Below are 21205 nucleotides of genomic sequence, written 5' to 3'. Positions count from 1 at the left end.
CTGTTCCTAGTACTATCGTGGCAGATGAAGATGAAAACATGGGGTTTTCGCCGGTTCAACAAGAGCCGGAGTCCCTTCACCTGCCGGATGTTGATGTTTGCCCTCAAGAATTCAGTAAAACAGGCCTTGGACAGTACTCCCCTCCGTTTCCCAGGAAGGAATCTTACTCTAGAGACAGAGGAGTTAGAGAAGCAAATCGGAGAAGTTTACGGATCGCTGCCAAACAACAGGCTGATTAGGCCTGCTTCCCTTGGGAAATTCTAAGGAGTCAAGCATCTGGACAGAGTTGGGTTTCGCTTCTTGTTCTCTAGGGAAAGAGTTCTGTTGGCGGGAAAAGGAGACCCAATATAGGTGTTTGGCGCGGGAGATTCTTTGCGGAGTCAATTGATCAGCTTCAGGAGAGAGATCGTGTGTGGACTTGGTAACCCCAGTTCCTTGCTTCCCGGATCAAGCTTTCTAGCCTTTGCCTTGCCTTGCTGTTTAACCACGGACCCTGCTCCACGCTCCACGTTTGCCTTGTTTCTAGTCACGGACCTAGCCAAGAACCAAGTTTATTTCCAGCCTTGTTGTCAAGCTTCATTGGACTCTAAGACTCTGACATTTCCCCACACTATTGCTTGGCAAAAGTGTGTGTTTCGGTCAAGTGGATTAAAACTTTGAACTCTAATATCATTTATTGGACAATACATTTTTGGACTATATTTGACCTCATTTGAAAGGTCTGCTTCTGAACTATATTCTTCACTTGTTTTTATTGCTTTTATATATTTCCTTAATAAAGATATTAGATAGAGATTGGCCTCCGTGTACGGTTATTGGTGCCCAGCAGCCAGGGGTCTGACATTACCTTGCTTACCTTCCTCTCTTTCTCCACTGTTCCAGGACAGAAAAGAATGTTCAAATAACAACAACAACAACAACAACAACAACGACAACAACTTTATTTTTATATCCCGCTCCCATCTCCCCAAGGGGACTCGGGGCAGCTTACATGGGGACAAGCCCAATATCAACATACATTAAAACACTATAATAATTTAAACCAATATAAAACAGTAAAAACAATATAAAACAGCATAAAACAACATAGAAACATATCAGGTCCTTAGAGCCTGGGCATAGTATGAAATGTGTAGGGGTGAGCTTATATGGACGCTGCGTGCGGCTCAAGGATAGTAATATAGTCACCAGCCAATCCCTCTGCAATGCCAGAAATACAGCTTAATGGTGTAATGTTAGAAAATATTGACCATTTCTGCTACCCTGTAAGCCACCTCTCCACAAAAGACAACATTGACACTGAAATACAACAACACCTGAGCTCTGTGAGTGCCGAATGTTTTCAAATGAAGAAGAGAGTGTTTGAGGATCGGGACATTCATAGGTATACCAAGGTGCTTGTTTGTAAGGCTATTGTCCTCCCAACCCTGTTATATGCCTGCGAAACGTGGACCGTCTACAGACGTCACACTCAACTCCTGGAACAATTCCACAGCATTGCCTCTGAAGAAGCCTGAAAATCTCTTGGGAAGAGTCAGAAAATCTCTTGGGAACAGACAAATGTCAGCATGCTGGAAGATGCAAAGACCACCAGCATTGAAGAGATGCTCCTACACCATCAACTCCGCTGGACTGGCCACATTGTCCAAATGTCCGATCACCATCTCCCAAAACAGTTACTATACTCCCAACTCAAGAACAGAATATGGAATGTTGGTGGAAAGGAAGAGATTTAAAAATAGGTTTAAAGCTAACCTTAAAAACTGTGACATAGACACCGAGAACTGGGAGGCATTGCCCCCTGAGCACGCCAACTGGAGATCAGCTGTGACCAGTAGTGCTGTGGAATTTGAAGAAGCACGAATGGAGGTCAAAAGGTAGAAATGTGTCAAGAGGAAGACGCATCAAGCCAACCCTGATTGGGACTGACTTCCACATGGAAACCGATGTCCTCACTGTGGAAGAACATGGGGGGTCAAGAATAAGGTTCTACAGTCACCTACATATCCACCACCAGGACACTACACCTGGAAGACAATCATACTCGGACAACAAGGGATCACCTAAGAAGAAAATTCTTTTTTGTAGTGCTAAGTAATTTTCTACCTACAATCAGAAGTGGTACATAAAGCTTGTTTAACTACAGTATAATTGTGACTACATTGTTCAAACCTTAAACATGCCAAATCCTGCCTATATCTACCTGAGCAAAGAAACTGAAGATGAACAGCTCAAGTCCTATTGATTTCAAGGGAATATAATTCCCTTCATTGGATTTTCTCCATTTGACAAAGTGCAAAAATGGAAAGCTGAAGACCTGCTTTTAAAAAGCTATATACTATTATTTTTCAAATTTCTATCACAATTTTTTTCTGATTCAGCTAGCTAGCAGACTACATTTGTGAACCATGAGTACTCACTGCTTCAGAGGGTATAAAGTCAGCAAGAATTTATATTTTCTTAAGTTTCATTTTATGGATCAAGAAGTTGCCATTGCACGTTTAGGAATACAAGATATATTGTTCTCACAGATATTTCCCTAGAGCAGCAGGTTGATGATTTACTGAAGGCTGGTGAGAATCAATTCTGGGGGCCTTGCACTCACTTTAGAGAAGACTGTTTCTTATCAAAATTGTATTCTTACTTTCTGCAACAAAACCATTTAATCTTCCTGACATGGAAACGTGGATATTTAGCCTTTGTGACTCCTAGCAAGTGTGTTTACATCTTGCAATACAATTTTTTCCTCACATTACACCAGCTGGACAAAGAAAAGAATAGGATATCTCCCATGCCAGCATAAGGTCCATGTCTTCTTGCTGCTGTGAAGTTATGGGTGCACAAAGGTGACATTATACAACTTTAAGTCACTAACTGCTACAGTAGTATAACTATGATTGCATTACATTACAAGATAATAACAATGATAACACAACTGATAAGCTATTGATGTTGTGATGGGTACCTCTGAAATCAGAGGCAGCATGTCTCTGATATGAGAACAACCATGACAGAGGATTACTGCAGTTGTACTTTGGTTCCCATAGACATCTAGCTGGTTATTATGAAAAACAATACAGGAGCTGATAAGTTCTTAGCACTGAGATCATGTAGTAATTTATACTTTCATATTACAGCCACTGTGACTTCCTCTCTGTAGTGTTTGGAACTATGATAAATGTTTTTGTGGCCCAAAGAGAGATCTCAGTGGACATGAAACATAAAACTAGTTTTTTAAAGTTTTAACTATTTGTCTTTAATAGTCCCTTGCTTAAATCTATTTTAGTATTTATATGTTTCAGGTTTTAAGTTGCATACTGTATTATTTTTGTATTGTTTAACACTTTGAGTCTATTTTAAGAGAAAAAAGTGGGAAATAATAATAATAATAATAATAATAATAATAATAATAATAACAATAATGATAATAATTAGTAATTGACAAAATCATTTTCAGTAGATTTCAGACAAAGGGCACATTGACACTGACTACTTATAGTGGATTGAAGACAGCTCAAAAATGCAGTGTATAAATTATATGTGGCACAAACCTGAGAAGAAACACAAATTAAAGCCGTAAACTAGGATAAGCAAACTCAGGGGATACTCGAAAATATGCCCTGTAATAAATCTGTGCATATAGGTGTAAACCACAGCACATGGCAAATGCAATTAAGGGGCATGTGCTCCAGTGATCTGCTTAAGCGCATTGCGGAGAGGGGTGGAGCTGAAAAACAATCTCGACTCCTCTATGGCTGTGAAGCTGCTCCTGGAACCAGGCTGAAGTCAAACACTCCTGTGTGTAGAAACACTGCCCAAACCTCAGCCCAGCTCCTGCACTCCACTTTCAAATTGCTTCCTCCTCTTTTACTTTCATCCTACATTACATGATTACATTACATGTTAAAAGGCATTGAATGTTTGCCTATATGTGTAATGTAATCTGCCCTGAGTCCCCTTTGGGTTGAGAAGGGCAGAATATAAATGCTGCAAATAAATAAATAAATAAATAATCAGTGTAGATGTGCCCAAATTTCTATAACTGATAAGGCTGTGTCAAAGTAGAAGACAATACATAGCTGGAAAACAACTTGTTACAACCAGATGGTTACCTTTGGTTAACCAAGTTCCTTGGTAATAAATGTATAACAGAAGATGCAGCTCCACTGTAGAATTAATGCAGTTTGACACCACTTTAACGACTATGGCTCAATGCTGTGGTATCATGGGAGTTGTACTTTTAAAATATCTTTAGCATTTACTTCCAAAGAGTCCTGGTGCCTCACCACGTTTTCTTCTCAATTTGCTTCTCACACGATAAATAAATAAACCAAACTACAAATCACTTCTAAGTGTAGATGCATCCTTAGTTACATTATGATTAATTTAACAAAATATATTTTCTCTTCTTTTGCAGAATAATTGTCACTTAATTACTCTCACCACCTCATCACAAAAAGCTAAAATTGGTGGCATGCACCGATTTTAGCCCAGGTCGCCCATTGAGTTGGTCAGCTTTCATCACATGACGCCATGCCGGCTCTGAGGGTGTAGGAGGGCAGAGCCGGGGCACGCAGCTGGCAGGGCAACACGAGAGAGCTCCCATGTTGCCATACATTATATGGGAGGAAGCCATGTGCACCATCTGCACTCACGTTTCCTCCAAGTGATGTGGGACGTTGGGTGCCGAATTCCCCATGCCCATCTACGAATCAGAGAACCACCACCACAGGCCATCTGATGAGGTCGTCAGAGAATGCAGCAGTCCTGCTTATTAAGCGAGCTCAATGAACATAGTTTCAGTCATATGCAAAGAAAAACAATGTTATGCAAAAATAATGTTACATGAAGGATCCAGGAATTGATTCTTCACATAATATGTGGTCCTACTGTATATGGTGATATGGGTTCATTATAATAAATGGTGGAAATATCACATGGTTCACATGTGGCTCACCATGTCAGTCTTATGCTGCAGAATGAAAATAATTTAACTTCTTTTTCTTAAAAAAAAGAAAATTTAAAAATAAAGTTACTTTATAAAAATAATGATAATGAACTACTTTCGGACCATGGAACTACAGATAAACTGTTTCAAAAATAACTTCCCAAGATCTGCCAGTGTCATTGAGATCTCTTCTCCCACTTCCTCTGCAGCCACCAAACATGGCAGGTATTTCTTTAGTTTAATTCCTTGACACATACATAACTTCAAACACTGAATGACACTGTTTTGAAATGTGTTTCTAGGGAGTAAATGTAGTAAGGTACTTTAAAAACTATTGAGTCTCTAATAAACTAGACCGCCTTCTGTTGTTATTACAGTGAAAAACTCGGGAAAGTTAAAAATATGATGAACAGTTAGTTGTTAAGAAATATGATTAGCTGACATAGACTTCATTCTGAGCACTTTTCTGATTAATGGACTAAAATGTGATAAACAAATGCTTATACAATAACCTCATTTTCAGCTTTGTTGAGCAGGAATAATAAATAATCATTCTGCAAAATAACAAAAGATGCAACTCAAATGGCACTGCTGCTTTTCAACTTCAACGCCTTTCAACAGGGACTAAAACACATGGGGATAGGTTTCTAGTACTGTTTGATAGATGATAATTTAATGCTCATATCCCTACAAGCAAGTAAAAAAATTACAGTCATCCTTCTACATTTTTGGTTTTGAGTTTTGCCGATTCGATTATTCATAGATTTGTTCTCTCTAGGAAACTCTAAGTCTTTCAGTGAAATTCAACAGTCAATTTCCAGCAGCAGTCAACCACATAGTTATGCCGGAAAACCAAAACATTCCTAGAGAGATGTTTTCTCAGGTTTAAAAAGTAGCAATTTCTTTATTTGCATTTTTTGACTTTCACAGGGATCCTGTTCCCCTAACCACAGTGAATATGGAGATCTGACTGTATATATTGTCCACATTCAACAAATATGCATACATTTGTGCTGGGGAAAGGTGAAGTAAAATTCACACCTGGAAGACAGAGAATAGCTTTAGACTTCACTGCTATGCCTTTACTGTTTAAAACCCCTCATAAAATTTAAGTGCTTTCACTTTGATCTCACATCTGTGATTAATTCAGGATATAGCTTTATGTCCTATGTGATTCACAGTATGAAACATGTAATTTCTTCTGAAGATTTGGATATTTTTTTAAAGTACAGTAGTCATTTTACTAGTTAGGATGGAGCTGGGAAGGTTCACTTAAACCCCACAAATGTTACAGGGCACAACCTGGAAATAAGAACCAAGCTGGGACATGCTCTGATAATTCCATTCAATTTTCTGTTAGTCGGCTGTTGCTTCATGGTTAGAGTTGTTATTAGTTGAAACGGAGAAAAAAATATTGTCAATATTCACTAAGGAATAAGGAATGGTTGAAAGCAAGGACCAATCTGCAAGTTCAAAGAGGCTGGAATAGCAATTACTACAGGTTCTGCATAGCTTTGGGAGTTTTTCTTTCAAAAAATCTCTCTTTTTAAAAAAGGGATACATTTGACTTCAAAAGGCAGATATATGAGTTTTTCTACTTTAATGTCGTTGCCATGCACCATCTACTTATGGCTACATTTGCATATAAATCCTATGACTACTCATGAGCAGACTTGCTGGTACCCAAGGGATTATTTGTAAATGAGTACTTTCTAGCCTGCTTTGACAGTACGAGTTTTTCCTCCTTTTTTTTATAAAGGAGGTTACAAAACAGCATCTTGAACAGAAAATTTTCTGTGGTAGATTTTCCCAAAGCAAAAAATGACACATTGGCTGCAATCCTATAACAATATACATGTGAGTAAGCCCAGTGATCTCAATAGGATTTCCTTCCAAAACTGCAAACTGTAAACATCAATGGAAACTGCTGTTGCATACATTTTCCTCACTGCCTCCTTTTTCTCTGATGATAATAATAATAATAATAATAATAATAATAATAATAATAATAATACTTTATTTGTACCCTGCCACCATCTCCCCGAAGGGACTCATAGCAGCTCACAAAAAGCACAGAATAGTGCAAAACACACAAAAGACAATAAAATACATAACAAATAAGACAATAACAAAAGAAATCCACAAAACAATAATTGCATAAAATAACATACAACCCTACCGATTAAAATCCAGCAATGCCGCAAAGCTGCAAGTATAACAGGCTGTGAACTGTCTTAGTCCATAAAGTGATAACAGAATAAATCACTAAGGCCTCAGGTTTAGTACATAAGGTGCTAATCATGGTCCAAAGGCTTGTTCAAAAAACCATTTTTTCCATTGTGTCTGGAAAGGCTGAAGAGAGGGGGCTTAGCTGATCTCCTCAGGAGGGCATTCCAAAGCCGGGGAGCCACCACCAAGAAGGCCCTCTCTCTCGTCCCCACCATTTGAGACGGAGGTGGAACCAAGAGGAAGGCCTCCCCGGCAGATCTTAAAGCTTGCAACAATTCATAAAAGGAGATACAGTCTCAAAGATAGGTAGCTAGATAACAAACCTATCAACTGATTTCTGCAATTCCCACTGAACTCTATGCAATGACATTAAAATAATGATAGAGTCAATCATTCATTATAGAATAAATATGGAATAAAAAGATCTGTTTGGCTTCCAAAGCCATTCTACCTAAAGCAATACAACTTTTGCCTGTGCCATCTACCTTTGAACTACGATTCTTTATGCGGCAATGGGAAGAGAAAGCATTAGTGATAATCCAGGCATTTTGTTTTAACTGAAACTTGTTAAGGCTGTATTGCCTATGACAATTTAGATTTTAGTCTTTCAACTTCCACAAGCCCCAGCTAGCATAACCAAGGATTTGTGATGATGGGAGTTGTAGTTCAGTGTCTGGAGAACCACATATTCCCCATCTCTTTCCTCCGCAATAGTGCTCCAGTGAGGCACAGCATTGCCACCACAGTCTTTTTATATTATAGATAAAATGAAATATGAAGATTTGGAGATTATGGACACATTCAGCTCCAACTTTGCCTTTTTCTCTAAGGGCCAAAATAGACAGCAAGTTTGTTGTACGACTGCATTTTAATATGTCAGTGATCTCTCTATTTTAAAAACAGTAGCAGTGGTGATGTACAGGGCTGGAACCTCTGATTGTGGGTGAAGAAAGGATGTTGTTATTTTTTCTTATGCTATTACTTCTATTGGCCTCAGATGCAAGTTGCCATTTATATTGGTAGAGACCCAGTTCCGAGAATACCAATATATATGGTAGGAAGTAGTACAGTGCAGAAAATATGTTGTCAAACTGACATTTTAATGTTATTGTACTGTATTAAAAATGAAGACTCTTTGCATCTCATTACATGGTTCTATTGCCTTTTGTCCTCCAAAATTTTTGAACCCTGACTTCTAGAAACTTCAGACTTTATGACCAATAGTAAGAGCTTGTTATGCAAAGCATCCAAAGGGCCAAAGATTTCCAACCCTAATATAGATTTCATTTTATACTGTCTTTTTGTCTGGTCTACTTTGCACATTTCCTGTTATAAAGAAAAATAAATTACACATAATATGCTGACAATTAAATTGTACATATTTGGAGAGGAGGGATAACCTTCTTCCAGCTATTTTCCCCTGCATAATAGTTTCAGCTATTGTCTCATGATCGTCTTTGAAACTTTTCTATATTAGACTTTCCCTTCCTTCTATGTCATTATCTACCTGAAAAGTGCTCACATGGTCTTCAAATATATCGGGTTTATTTTTTAAAAAACATATACAATTGAAATTCATAGTTTTGTTTTCCTAATAATCTGTTTGAATGCATACCTCACTCTTTTCTCATACTCCTTAAGACAAATCTTCCTATGGCTGTAATTTAAAAAGCCTTTTTGCAGACAGAAAAAATGATTTTTGCATCTGGTTTGAAGTGACACAAGAATTAATTACTCTGTGTTTGAATTAAAATGTCTTTATTCATACAATTTATGAGACTCAGGGGTGTCTATAAAGATCTTGGCCCAATATAAGATTTGGATAATACAATCCATGTTCTATGAATTATTCAAGTCATAGTTATATCCTTATATAATAAAACACCACTCAAATGGGGAGGAAGCATATCTAACGCTATATCCCTGCCCTTCCCCAAAAGTAGGAAACTTCACTTAGAGAACTGCACTGCAAGCAGTTTTCAACTGAATTATTTTCTAATTATAAAATGTACAGGATTGGTTAGGAAATTATTATTTTTGGCAGAATTATCTGGCCAGAAACAAAATTGATGATCTTTTACTGGACTCCATGTATTTGGGTGAAAGAAACTTAAATGCTTGCATATGTCCACCAACCCTACAAAAATATTTTAGTATACTTGACAAGTTAAACAATTATTCCTGTTGCATTATATGAATAAAACCAATGACAGAAGTTGAAAATGTTAATTTGAGGTCTAAATCCTTTAGAATCAGCTAATCTGCTCGTTGCTTTGACTTTGGAACTCCCTCCCAAGGGAAATTAGACAAACCCTTACATTGCCCTGCTTTTGCAGGAACTTGAAAACCTGGATGTTTCAGCTTGCATTTGATACGCCTAGTCCCTAGTTATAAATGCCCAGTCCCTAGGTTCCAAAATAATATTCTGATCTCTGCACTTAATCCAATATCCAGCCATATGATATGCTGTTTGCACTATCCCATGACCAGCCCTTTTATAGCCCGGTCATGCCTACTGTCCTATGACAATTGGTTTTGTTGAGTATTGTTTTGATTGAGTTTAACACTGCTGTTTTATATTCTTATGTTGTTATTGAATTGTGTTTTTATCTGGATTGTTATATTTAACTATGTTTTATTTTAATTATGTTTTTGCTTTGATTAATTGTGTATTGTGTCTATGGGCATTTTTCCCATATGTAAGCTGTCCTGAGTCCCTTCTGGGAGATGGTGTTGGGGTATAAAAATAAAGTTATTATTTAATATTATTGTTGTTGTTATTGTCAGGCTCTGACTTCATGCAAGACCTATCCGTGGAGCTTACCCTCGAACATTTCACAGAGGACTATCAGGGTACATATGACCCAGCAACATCAGAGTAAGGTCAAGATGACAAACATTATTAATGAGGAAAAATACACAGGTTAGGAGAGGCTGAAGCAGTTTATTTTTTCTGAGCCTATAAGGATGTTTACTTATACCGCACTTTTTCTCTCCACAATTTAAACTCAAAGCCGCTGCTGGGAACAGCAAGATTTTACCTCCTCTCTTTCCAACATAGTTCACTGAATTCAAACTAGATTTGTACTTTGAACTCAGTTTGCAGCAACTGAAGCAAGCTGAGGGCAAAGTGGGAGTAGGATGAGCCCAAGAAACAAGGGATGGCAGTGGAAACAGTTTTGACCAAAATAGACAGCCCGAAAGACATACAACAACCCTTTGACCAGATCCATTACAGAACCAGCTCAACTACTCAGACAAACCCAAAATCCAGAGATAATCTGAACTCTGGTCCAGAATCTGCTGACTTTGGTTAATATGGAGCAAAAACCACATTACAGTGGCTTTTTCCCCACATTACCCCAGATCAGCTTCATACAGCATTTGGCCACCACAGAGCTGATCCAGCCCTACACCAAAGTGTTTATTATATATGCACCCTGAGTTGCAGCAGAAGCCACGTATCCTGCCTAGTTCTATCAATTAGATTTGAAGCATATGAACTTGGGACAGATCATATGAGCAACGAGAATAGCAGAGCTCAGAAATATCAAAGACACCTGACAATCCCTGTGGTCTGAGCAAAGATATTGAAAGATATTAGGTAGGTGGTGGTGGTGATGGTGATGATGATGATGATGATGATGATGATGATGATGATACTGTATTTATATACTGCCCTATTTCCCCAAAGGGACTCAAGGAAGTAAAGACAAAAGGAAGTTGTTTTCTGAGAACATGCCTTCAAAGAAAGCTAGCTTGGTATTACACTATATTCTCAATGGTTTTATGACCATTACAAACATACAACAAGAGAGACAATTGAAGTAGAGTAGCTCATAGCAGGATGCTGGGACAAAATAAAAAAGCTTTGCAAATGCCAGCTATCATGTCAATACTGACTCCAACAGTCCAACTGATCAATAGGGAAAATAAGTACTTATTAGAAAATAATGATATCAGCAGCTAGGAATTTCACCTCATCTCTGTAGTCTCACTTGAATGTTTTTCTAAAAGTACATAATGTAACAGAAAAGTTTTATTTGTAGTTTTTAAAATTAAGTTTTAATACTGGTGGCCAGTGACAATTTTGAATAAATATTTATTCAATGTTTTCCAGTGTTTATGGAAAGAACCAAGTGTTTTTGGTTCTATTAAACAAGTAGTCTCTGTAAACAACTGATACTTGAGCAGATATATACATAATCTTAGCAAAATAGTGAGACTCCTATATGTTTTTAAAAAATAATTCACACATATTCACTGTATTTATGTACAACTTATGTGAATTTGATCAGACTTTACCGATTATATTTTTATTATATCTAACTGATGGATGCTGCTTTGAAACCTTTCTTCTTGTCCCTTTTTTAAAGTTATATTTTTCTCACCTGTGTGGAATTCTCTTTGGAGATAGAGGTGATTTATTTATTAATGGAGACTTTATTGTTAAACATAATAATTTAACATGACTACACCAGAATTTTGCTTCTTAGATATGTATTAATGTCCATCTGTTGTCTATTAGCATATTATTTTTAATGCATAGTTCAGAATTATTCAGCGAGACAGCTGTTTTAATGTTGGATGTTAGAAACCAGGAGAAATGCTTTTAATATATCACCTCAGATCTCAGCTCCGTGGGAAGGCAACTGCACAGTCACTTTCAATTTGAATTAGAGACATGCTATAAAAACGTAATTGCATTCATCCTGCTAGAAGTCTCCATTTGTGGTTTTGTCATCATATACTTTTTATTGTGCTGACATCCATTTATATATATATATCTCTTGTTCCAAAACATTTTAACTCTAGAATGTAATAGAAGTAATTTTATTTTTACCTGAAAGGGACTTCAAGCAGAAACTATGGCTTGAAATGTAAAACTAGTCTTGCTAAGTTGTTTGACTAGAGAGATAATGGTGTAGCCAGGGTTAAAATATCTGTACAGCCATTAACTCAATGAGGCAGGATCCACACTACAGAGTTTTAGAATTTTGACAACACACTAACTAACATGGCACAATGCTGTGGAATTAAGAGTTTTTTGGTTTTATGACATACTAGAAGAAGACGTTGTTTGTTTTGGGATGTGAGGTAATATCACTTAAGCTTGGTCCAGATCCATTATTGCTGTCTGGATAAGGGTGAACTGCAACATCCAGATTCCCAGGGCATTTATCCCCAAACCCTGCCAGTATTCACAGTTGGCCATGTTGGGTCTGTGTGCCAAGTTTGGTCCAGATCTGTCACTTGCTGGGTTCAGTGTTCTCTAAATACGTATGAACTAAAACTCCCAGATCCGAGATCAATCACCCCCAAACCAAGCCTATATGCACAGGTGGCCATGTTGGGTCTGTGTGCCAAGTTTGGTTCAGATCCGTCACTTGCTGGGTTCAGTATTCTCTGATTACGCATGAACTATAACTCCCAAATCCGAGATCAATCACTCCCATACCAGGCCTGTATGCACAGTTGGCCATGTTGGGTCTGTGTGCTGTTTAGTCCAGATCTGACGTCAGCTGGGTTCAGTGCTTTCTGGATGCAGGTGAACTATAACTCCCAAAATCAAGGTTAATTCCCCTAAACCCCTGCATTATGTTCAATTGGTCATGGAGCTTCTCTGCGCCAAGTGTGGTCCCGATCCATTGTTGCCGGGGATCACTGTTTCTCTGGATGCAAATGCACTACAACTCCCAAAATCAAGGTCCATCCGCATTAACTCCTGCAGTATGTTGAGTTGGTCATGAATTTGGGTCTGGTCCATTGTCGGTGGGGGTCACAGTGGGTGCAGGTGAACTACAACTCCCAGAATCAAGGTCAATTCCCACTAAGCCCTGCAGTATGCTCAGTTGGTCATAGGGTTTCTCTGTGCCAAGTTTGGTCCCATTCCATTGTCGGTGGGGGCCACAGTATCAGTGAAGGTACTGCAAGTCCCATCATCTGTGGCAAGTTTGGTCCAGATCCATTGTTGGTTGGCTTCATAGTGCTCTCTGGATGTAGGTCAAGTACGTCATGGTGAATTCTCCCCAAACCTCTCATTCAGTTTCTGATCAATTCCTCTGTTAACTGTGTGCAATAGGAAAGGGTAGGAAAGGGTTAAGGGAGAGGCAGTGGGCGGGGTTGTGCAAATTCTGGAGGAAAAACAGAACATCTGGGATGAAATTATGAAATGAAAGCTTTCACTTGGGTTGGGGGCAGAATGGTGTTTGTGGAGGACACTGGCAGGGTTTGGGCTACATGTTCATGGTGCTTACTATAACCTGAATGTCAGTGGAAGGAGGGCCATAGGTGTCTCCTGCAGTAGGAGCAGTTATAGCTGTTCGTGGAGGCAGGCAGCTGTCTGTGTAAGTGGATACCTCCTCCACATACACACATACATATTTTTCACTTTTATTATGTGTATAGATCTACCTGTCTCTGTCAGAGATCTCTAATGTCACACAGATGACAAATTCCCAAATTCCATAGAATGAAGCCATGCCAAGCTGTTATAATTCTGTATGGTCTGAAGTCATCTTGGGCTAGTTACAAGACCTCATCTTAACCTAATTCGCAAACAGGAAAACCTATGCACATTTCTTCAGAGGAAAAGTGAGATAAAAATGGGCTGTGGTGCAGGCTGTTGAGCAGCCAGCTGCAGCCAGCTGCAACAAATCACTCTGACCAAGAGGTCATGAGTTCGAGGCCAACTCGGAGCCTGCGTTTGTCTTCTGTTTGTCTTCTATGTTAAGGCATTGAATGTTTGCCTATATGTGTAGTGTGATCCGCCCTGAGTCCCTTTCGGGGTGAGAAGGGTGGAATATAAATACTGTAAATAAATAAATAAATACTTCAACATCAAATGGCTAAGTTAATTAATTATAATTAAAATCAACTATTTGTGTCAACTGTATTTTGTATCGCCTGCATCCAAACAACTACGCAATCAATTACAGCCAATCAAGGGAATTTTGGAGCTATGCATCTTGAATACTTATCCCCCCCCTCCCCCGCTGCCCTTTGAAAAGCTTCTACTGACATGGAAAGCTATTCTAAATGTGACTGTAACATAGCTGCCATTCAAAGGAATGAAGTCAAGTGCTGCATTAGGCATGCCAAGCCCTGGGGAATACTTAAAGTAGATTTTTGGAACCTAGGTATCTGAACATACTATTAAAGGTCATATATAAGGCTGGTTCAGGAAATGGACATCCTGTGGAAAATAAATCATAGTAGACAGGATCTGGTAGTCTTTTCTCTCTTGGCTACAACGTAAGGGGTTTTGAAACCCACATCTCCCTTGAGACAATTATGGAGAGCTACTGCCCACGAATTAGGCAAAGATTAGCGTAGTTTCACTTGTCCAGAAGAAGTGTTCCAATCTGCTTTAAATTTTCCAGGGGTGGGGCTGCCAGCCTCTCTTCTGGAAGGACTGTAGGGTACAACTTTGGGCCTGCCCTGATGGAGAAAACATTATTCACTGAATTCCTGCCTCCCATGCAGGACAGCCTGTATACAAAAGATTTCACCTCACTTTCTGTCTCTGTGATAATTGGCTGTTGAAAATATGGCATGTTGTGGAAACAACAATTGGTGAGAAAGCTTCAGTGGAGACATCTTTTCTCCATGATAATTTTTTCCAGGGGTAGATTTCTCTCACTTCCTGTTGTCTCACCTCCGTTCTTAACTATGAGTCTTTTGTAAGTTGGATGTTGTAACTCAAGGACTGCCTATATAGTCATATATAAGTAAACTGCTCGTATAAGTCAAGGGTAGGTTTTGGGGCCCAAATTACAGATTTTAGCCCATTCCACAAAGAGTGGAATGTAGACTCAGAGGGGCAGCCACTCCTCACCATAACTTTTTAGGCATTCAAATAGGCTAGAAGCAATGCCATGGTGAAGAGAGTAGAGTCAGTGCTTTTTAGGTTCTTCCAGGATGGACTAAACTCTTGCCTTTCACCACTCTACTCAAAGAAGATGGTTCCATTTTTGGTAAGAGTTAAGGTTCACTATTCACATTGATCCATGGATAAGTCGACCCAGATTTTTTGGGTTGGTTTTTTGACGAATTTCTGGACTTATTCATGAGTATATTCTTGTTGAATTATTGTCTGCCATGCTATTGTTCAAGAGAGGAGACTTACCAACTAAAAAGGTGGCAATGTCACTCACTGGGAGAGAAGGCAGGAAGAAACTCCACGGGATTCTGAAAGGTTTAGTGACAGATAGGCAGACGGGCCTCTTCAGATGTGAACAACATTCACAATGGCAATCTATCTAAAACTGGCTGAAAACAACTGCATATCCGTGCGAAGTGTGTTCAGATCAAATCCAAAACTGATTTTGCAATTATCATTTAGCAAAGAGAAATGTGCCTAGCAAGGTCATTAGTTACACTATGAAAATCTGTAATAGCATATGGTGAATGATTGACTATGATATCACAAAATGAGATACATTCTGTAGATCTAGGGGTAATTAACATGGCTAAACAAAAATCTGATAGGATTGTCAGACAGAGGGTTAAATTAATGACAATGCTGCCTTGGTAATTCCAGCTCAACAGATCGGACCTTAGACAAATAATTTAATTTCCTTTTAATGGATTTCCTTCATCTGCAAATGAGAGTTGCAAATGTTTATTCCCTTCTACATGATTTTTCCATGTGATTAGCAGGGTGAGGGTGTCTGTTGCTTGTTTTCAATTTTCTGAAATGTATGTACTCATCATAATTATTCTGTTTAGGCCTGTTGGCAAATAATCATTCAAATAATCATAGATTTCTTGCACACAATCCCATGCGTATTTACATCATTGAAAATCTCATTACTTATCCACTTCCAACTAACTACAACCTATATGGTCAGTGTTTTTAAATACAACTTGGAAAATCCAAGTTCAAATCCCCAGAAAATGACCCATAAAATAGTCTGACTTACATCGCAAAAGACAGTTGTGAAGATAAACTGGGGAGAGACATGTATACTGCCTTGAGCTTAGTGGAGGAAAAGCAAGATATAAAAGTAATAAATAAATACACGAAGCATGATCCTAATAAGCAAGAAATTGCTCCTCCTGAGTTAACTGGATTTTAGTCCTAGGTAAATGTGTATAGAATTGCTCCCTCAGGCTGTAATGCTACACACACTTACCTGGGTAAATAAAAAGATACCAAAGTCAACATCTAAGCTTGTCCAGCTAATGTGATTTTTAATCTGTAGCGCAAACATGCATACAGTTCACCCTTGATGATTAATTCACTAATACTTATGTATAATTCACTGTTTTGTAAAGTGTGGGGACTTCATGCAGTCACACAAGCATAAAGATTTATTTTTCAATTAATATTGTGGCAGGTTGGTGAAGTAAAATCATGATGGGAACAGGAATCTTGAGAAATACAGCACCCTGCTATTGATTAAAATTTACCTGTCAAGAAAGTGAGAGCGTTAATAATTATAGCAACTGAATCTGTCAAGATGATGATGGAGAAAGATGAAAACGTTACTTAGGAAGGATCAAGAATGGAGGATCAAGAAAATCTTTTTGTACAGGTTGCATTTTATTTACATTCAAATCGCTGCACAAAAACAATGGCACAGCCCATCTTCAGTGAGTCAGAAAATTTCAGAGAGATGACTTTGTGCACACACCCTTTTTGATGCTACTTTTTACAATACAAGCAAGCAGACCACTCATGTAAGCAGATATTTATTTTCTTTTGGACAACAACTTCTAGAAACTCACAGCCATTATGACTCCAACAGGCAGATTAACTGAGGCTTTCCAGCAGTTGTAGTCCAGTAAAGGAAATTTTCCAACTTTTGTATTTATATTTACAGTAAGTATCAGTAACCACTTCACATGCCTGCACTGCATTTACACTCAAAGCACCTATCAAACAAACTGTCAGCCAAGACAGTTGGCTGCCATGATTCAATGCTATGGAGTCTGTAGTGGAATTGTAGTTTGGTGAAGCACTATTAAAATCCCACTGATTCCATGCATGGCAGCTAAAGTGGTGTCGAACTGCATTAATATAACTACAACCTCATAAGAAGCATTACATGGATCCTTATAGAGTAGAAAAACAAGAGGATATGGAAATCAGAAGAGAGGCATGCGTTGCTTCTAATGGACTCACAGAAAAGGACAAAGTTGTGGCAGAGGTGAGAAACAGAATCCTGAAGAGTCAGTTTAATTACTTATTTAGTCTTTAAACAAGGGAACAACAGGTCAGATGAGAGATCAGGGAGCCTTAATTATCTATCTCTTATCTTTATCGTCTCCATAGTCACATACAGTTAGCCCAGCATATACATAGATTCTGCATCCATGGATTCAGCCAAACATATATAGTATTCGGCTAGACAATATTTGACTTAAAAAATCCCAGAACCAATTTTGATTTTTCCATGTGCCAAGCATTATTATTATTAGTAGTAGTATTAGTATTATTAGTATTTATACCCTGCTTTATCTCCACAAAGGGGTTTCAAAGTGGCTTGACATAAAAAAACCATTATAACAGAATTAAATACAAACAGCACCAAAAAACATTTAAAATCCATCAAAACATATTCAAAGTTAAAAACCATAGCACCCACTGACTAGATCTTAAACAACTTCATCTTTAAAAGCCTGTCTAATAAGAAGGTTTTACCCTGTCGCCGGAAGCACAGCAAGGAGGGGTACCATTCTGGCTTCCCTGGGCAAGGAGTTTCAGAGTTGAGGGAAAGCCACAAAAAAGGCCTGCTCTCTCGTTCCCACCAATCGAGCTTGAGATGGAGGTGGGACCGAGAGAAGGGCATCTCCTGAAGATCTCAGGGTCCGGACAGGTTTGTACAAGGGGATGTGGTCAGCCAAATAGCCTGGACATGAGCTGTCTAGGGCTTTATAAAGATCATAACCAGCACTTTGAATTGTGCCTAGAAAGAGACTGGCAACCAGTGGAGCTGCTGCAACAGGGGAGTTGACCGCTCTCTGTAGCCAGCCCGAGTTAGTAACCTGGCTGCCGTTGTGTAGGTATATCCTGCTGTTCTTCTTGCCCACTCACAGATCCTCAGGCTCTCTCCAACACTTGTTTGCATCGCTCATCATTTTATATAAGGGACTCCATTTTACTATGCCATTGTGTTTAACAGGACCGCAACACCCATGGATTTTGCTATCTACAGGATACTATGGAAGGTCCTGGAACCTTCCAAGATATCCACAGGGAGTGTAGAGGCACTGTTCTGGAAGTTTAGATGCACTTCCAAAACAACAAAAGTTGAGACCTAAATATTTTCTTTAGACCACATAGACCTCTTTTATTCTTCTCTTCCATAACAGTTGATTAGCACTGGAAGGAATTGTAAATATAGCTATGCTAGTCATTATTATTATTATTATTATTATTATTATTATTATTATTATTATTATTGTTGCTGCCCCACTACAATGATAAATGAATATGTAGATTAGACAACAGTTCAGATAGAGCTTGTTGCAAGATCAACTGTGTTTTGAGCTTTTCTGTTGACAGTTCTGATGTGAATTTAATTTGCTTCCACTGTGCTCCCTATAATTGATCTGCCACGAGATACAAGACTCATAATCTTTCAGGGAGATTAAGATAAATGTAAATCACTAAAATATTTTACTACAAAAATGAAATGTCAGCTCTAGGTATTTCTGCTAGAGATTAACTCTAGTTACAAATAAACAAAATACTTTGGTCCAGATTTAATTGATAGCAACACATTTCTTACAGAGTATAAAACTGATGACCACTGTTAATATTCAACTTTGAAATTTTAAAAATTTAAACCCATACTTATATCAATTAAAGGTAGAGTCCAAAAATAAGGTAGTAAGTGAGAATGGATAATAGACTCATGGATCCCTGACGGAAGCTTAGGGTGGGCACTTCTTCTCATTAAGTAAATTGTCCAGGGACCTCTTCACACGGGGCAAAATAACCCAGTTTTGCGGTTTCTAGCAGCACCTTGGGTGAAGCCTGCCAAGCATCATCAGATGCAAGACAGGCCCCACTCACATTCCTCTCGAAATGGAGGGAAGCGCCAGAAGCCTCTTCCTCCTCCACCACAGGGAGGAAAGTGTTTTTCCGCATAGCTCCAATGGAGCTACTCGCACTTTCCTCCCTTTGGCAGGCAATTTGTGTGGCCGCCCTTTCTCTCACCTGATGCAGACTGGGACAGGGTGCCAACACACCCTGTTCCATCCCCCCCATGTGATGAGGGAGGGAGGGAGGGTGCACAGTCTGTTACGAGGCACCCCAAGAGCCTTCCCTTTTGCTGGCAACTGCTGGCACAATGGCATGGAATCATGGGTTGTGTGAAAAGTTGGTTAAAAAAGAACTAGATATTTAATTTCATACTCCAAATGCATTCCTGTATATGCAAGACCCTATGAGGAGTTGCTCCAAAATCCATAAAATAGGCTTCTTCTTGAAGATGGGCCCCTCTGTACATTCTTGGATGTATCCATAGCTCATTTTCCACTAAGGGGGAAACATATGTCTCTTTTTCTCAGGAGTAGCCAGTGCACAGAGGAAGAAAAAGCTACCAGGTGGTCTAGAGATTGCTGGTACACCACACACATCCAAATGCAAGTGGGTGAGGGACCAGGAGAGATAAACGAAAATGCCATATGAGCAGTGATGTACAAAAAGCGAATTACAGTGCACTGTGAGAGCATGAAGTGAAGTGATGGAGTTGGAGAGATGGAACACGGATAGTGGAGAACAAGAAGCAATTGAGAGATGTACTATAAGGGTGCAAGATGAAGCAAGGTAGGCACTAGGAGAGACTCCTTGGTCAGGGAAGTAATGGAGCACTGTTATTTTGCAATAAATATGTCTTACAAAAGCGCTGTCGAGATTAAAAGAAAACATATAAAGTGGACTTGTGCATTCCAAGTGAATTATAAACAGCACAACACAACAATAATATTAAAGTTTTGCCTTGTACATACACTTCTAGTGCTGTTCTCATCAGATCAGTATTATTTATTTATTTGTTTGTTAATTTATTTTGTTATCTGTTTTTCAGTAAATGTACAGATCCTTGAAAACATGACAGGAAATCTTCCGAGAATTATTGTCTTCTAATTTACAGGGCAAGCTGCAGAGGAAACTAGGGATATATTGGAGTAATTGAAGTGCAAAAAAGCATAATCTGATTTCCTTCAGATAAACAAGGTAAATACTGTATTATAAAACTTATTTTTTAAAACTCAGTCTATTTTAATTATCTTTTAGCAATCTAAAGGTGGTGTATCTCCCTATTCCAAGTTCAGCACTTTAAACACTATACTGGTTGTCTTAAATTGCTATATAAAAAAGGAGATGAAAGTTTGAAACATGCAACAATTAATGTGCTAACTTGATTAGAATGCAAATCAAGGTATTTTGCATAATTAGAAATATTTGTATTATGTTAAGTACAATTTAGGCATCTGGATTTGAGATGGTAGAATATAGCAACCCTATGTGGAGGGACAAAGAAGATGGGATTTCCTATGCTTCCTACACAGACATATTTCTGTTTATCACACTGTAGTGCATTAATGTTAAAAAGTTTAAATATCTAGTGAGGAGAGGGCAGGATCTAGTGATAGAGTTCCACTTACATAGCAGTCAATTCCAGTAGAACCAAGAGGGGACAATCTTTTCTCCATGTTTCAGGTCCCTTGGGCTCCCAAAACCAACCCTGGAGAGCTGAGGACCCTTCCAGAGAAGTTTTTCAAATGATGGAAAGGCTTTTGACAGAACTGAGTAAAATTCCTCTTAGCACAATATCGGATTTAGCCCACCCCAGCTCTTTCCTATCCCAAGTCCTTGCAAAAAGGAGTGTCTTTTTGATAAGCAGAATGGAAAAAGATGACCTGCCGTTACCTAGGAGATGAAGTAGCATATGTTCAGCAGTAGTTTCTGTGACCTAAGATTCAGGAACACCTAAATCCACCAGAATACAGTAGAGCTTAACCTGTCTCAGCAAGATGCCACATGAAGGCAGTTTGGGTCATGGTATCAAAAAC

The 21205-nt window shown here is 38.7% G+C and overlaps 1 protein-coding gene across 1 annotated transcript in view; it reads right to left on the bottom strand.

Annotated features, from left to right (window-relative positions):
* Positions 1-21205, bottom strand: part of tmem232 (transmembrane protein 232) — a 168197-nt gene that overhangs the window by 10360 nt on the left and 136632 nt on the right. The gene's annotated exons all lie outside the window — the stretch shown is intronic.

Source organism: Anolis carolinensis, chromosome 2 (assembly GCF_035594765.1).
Source record: "Anolis carolinensis isolate JA03-04 chromosome 2, rAnoCar3.1.pri, whole genome shotgun sequence".
In the NCBI taxonomy this organism is placed as follows: domain Eukaryota; kingdom Metazoa; phylum Chordata; class Lepidosauria; order Squamata; family Dactyloidae; genus Anolis; species Anolis carolinensis.
Note: the sequence above shows the minus strand (reverse complement) of the source record. Positions and strands in the feature narration are given on the sequence as shown.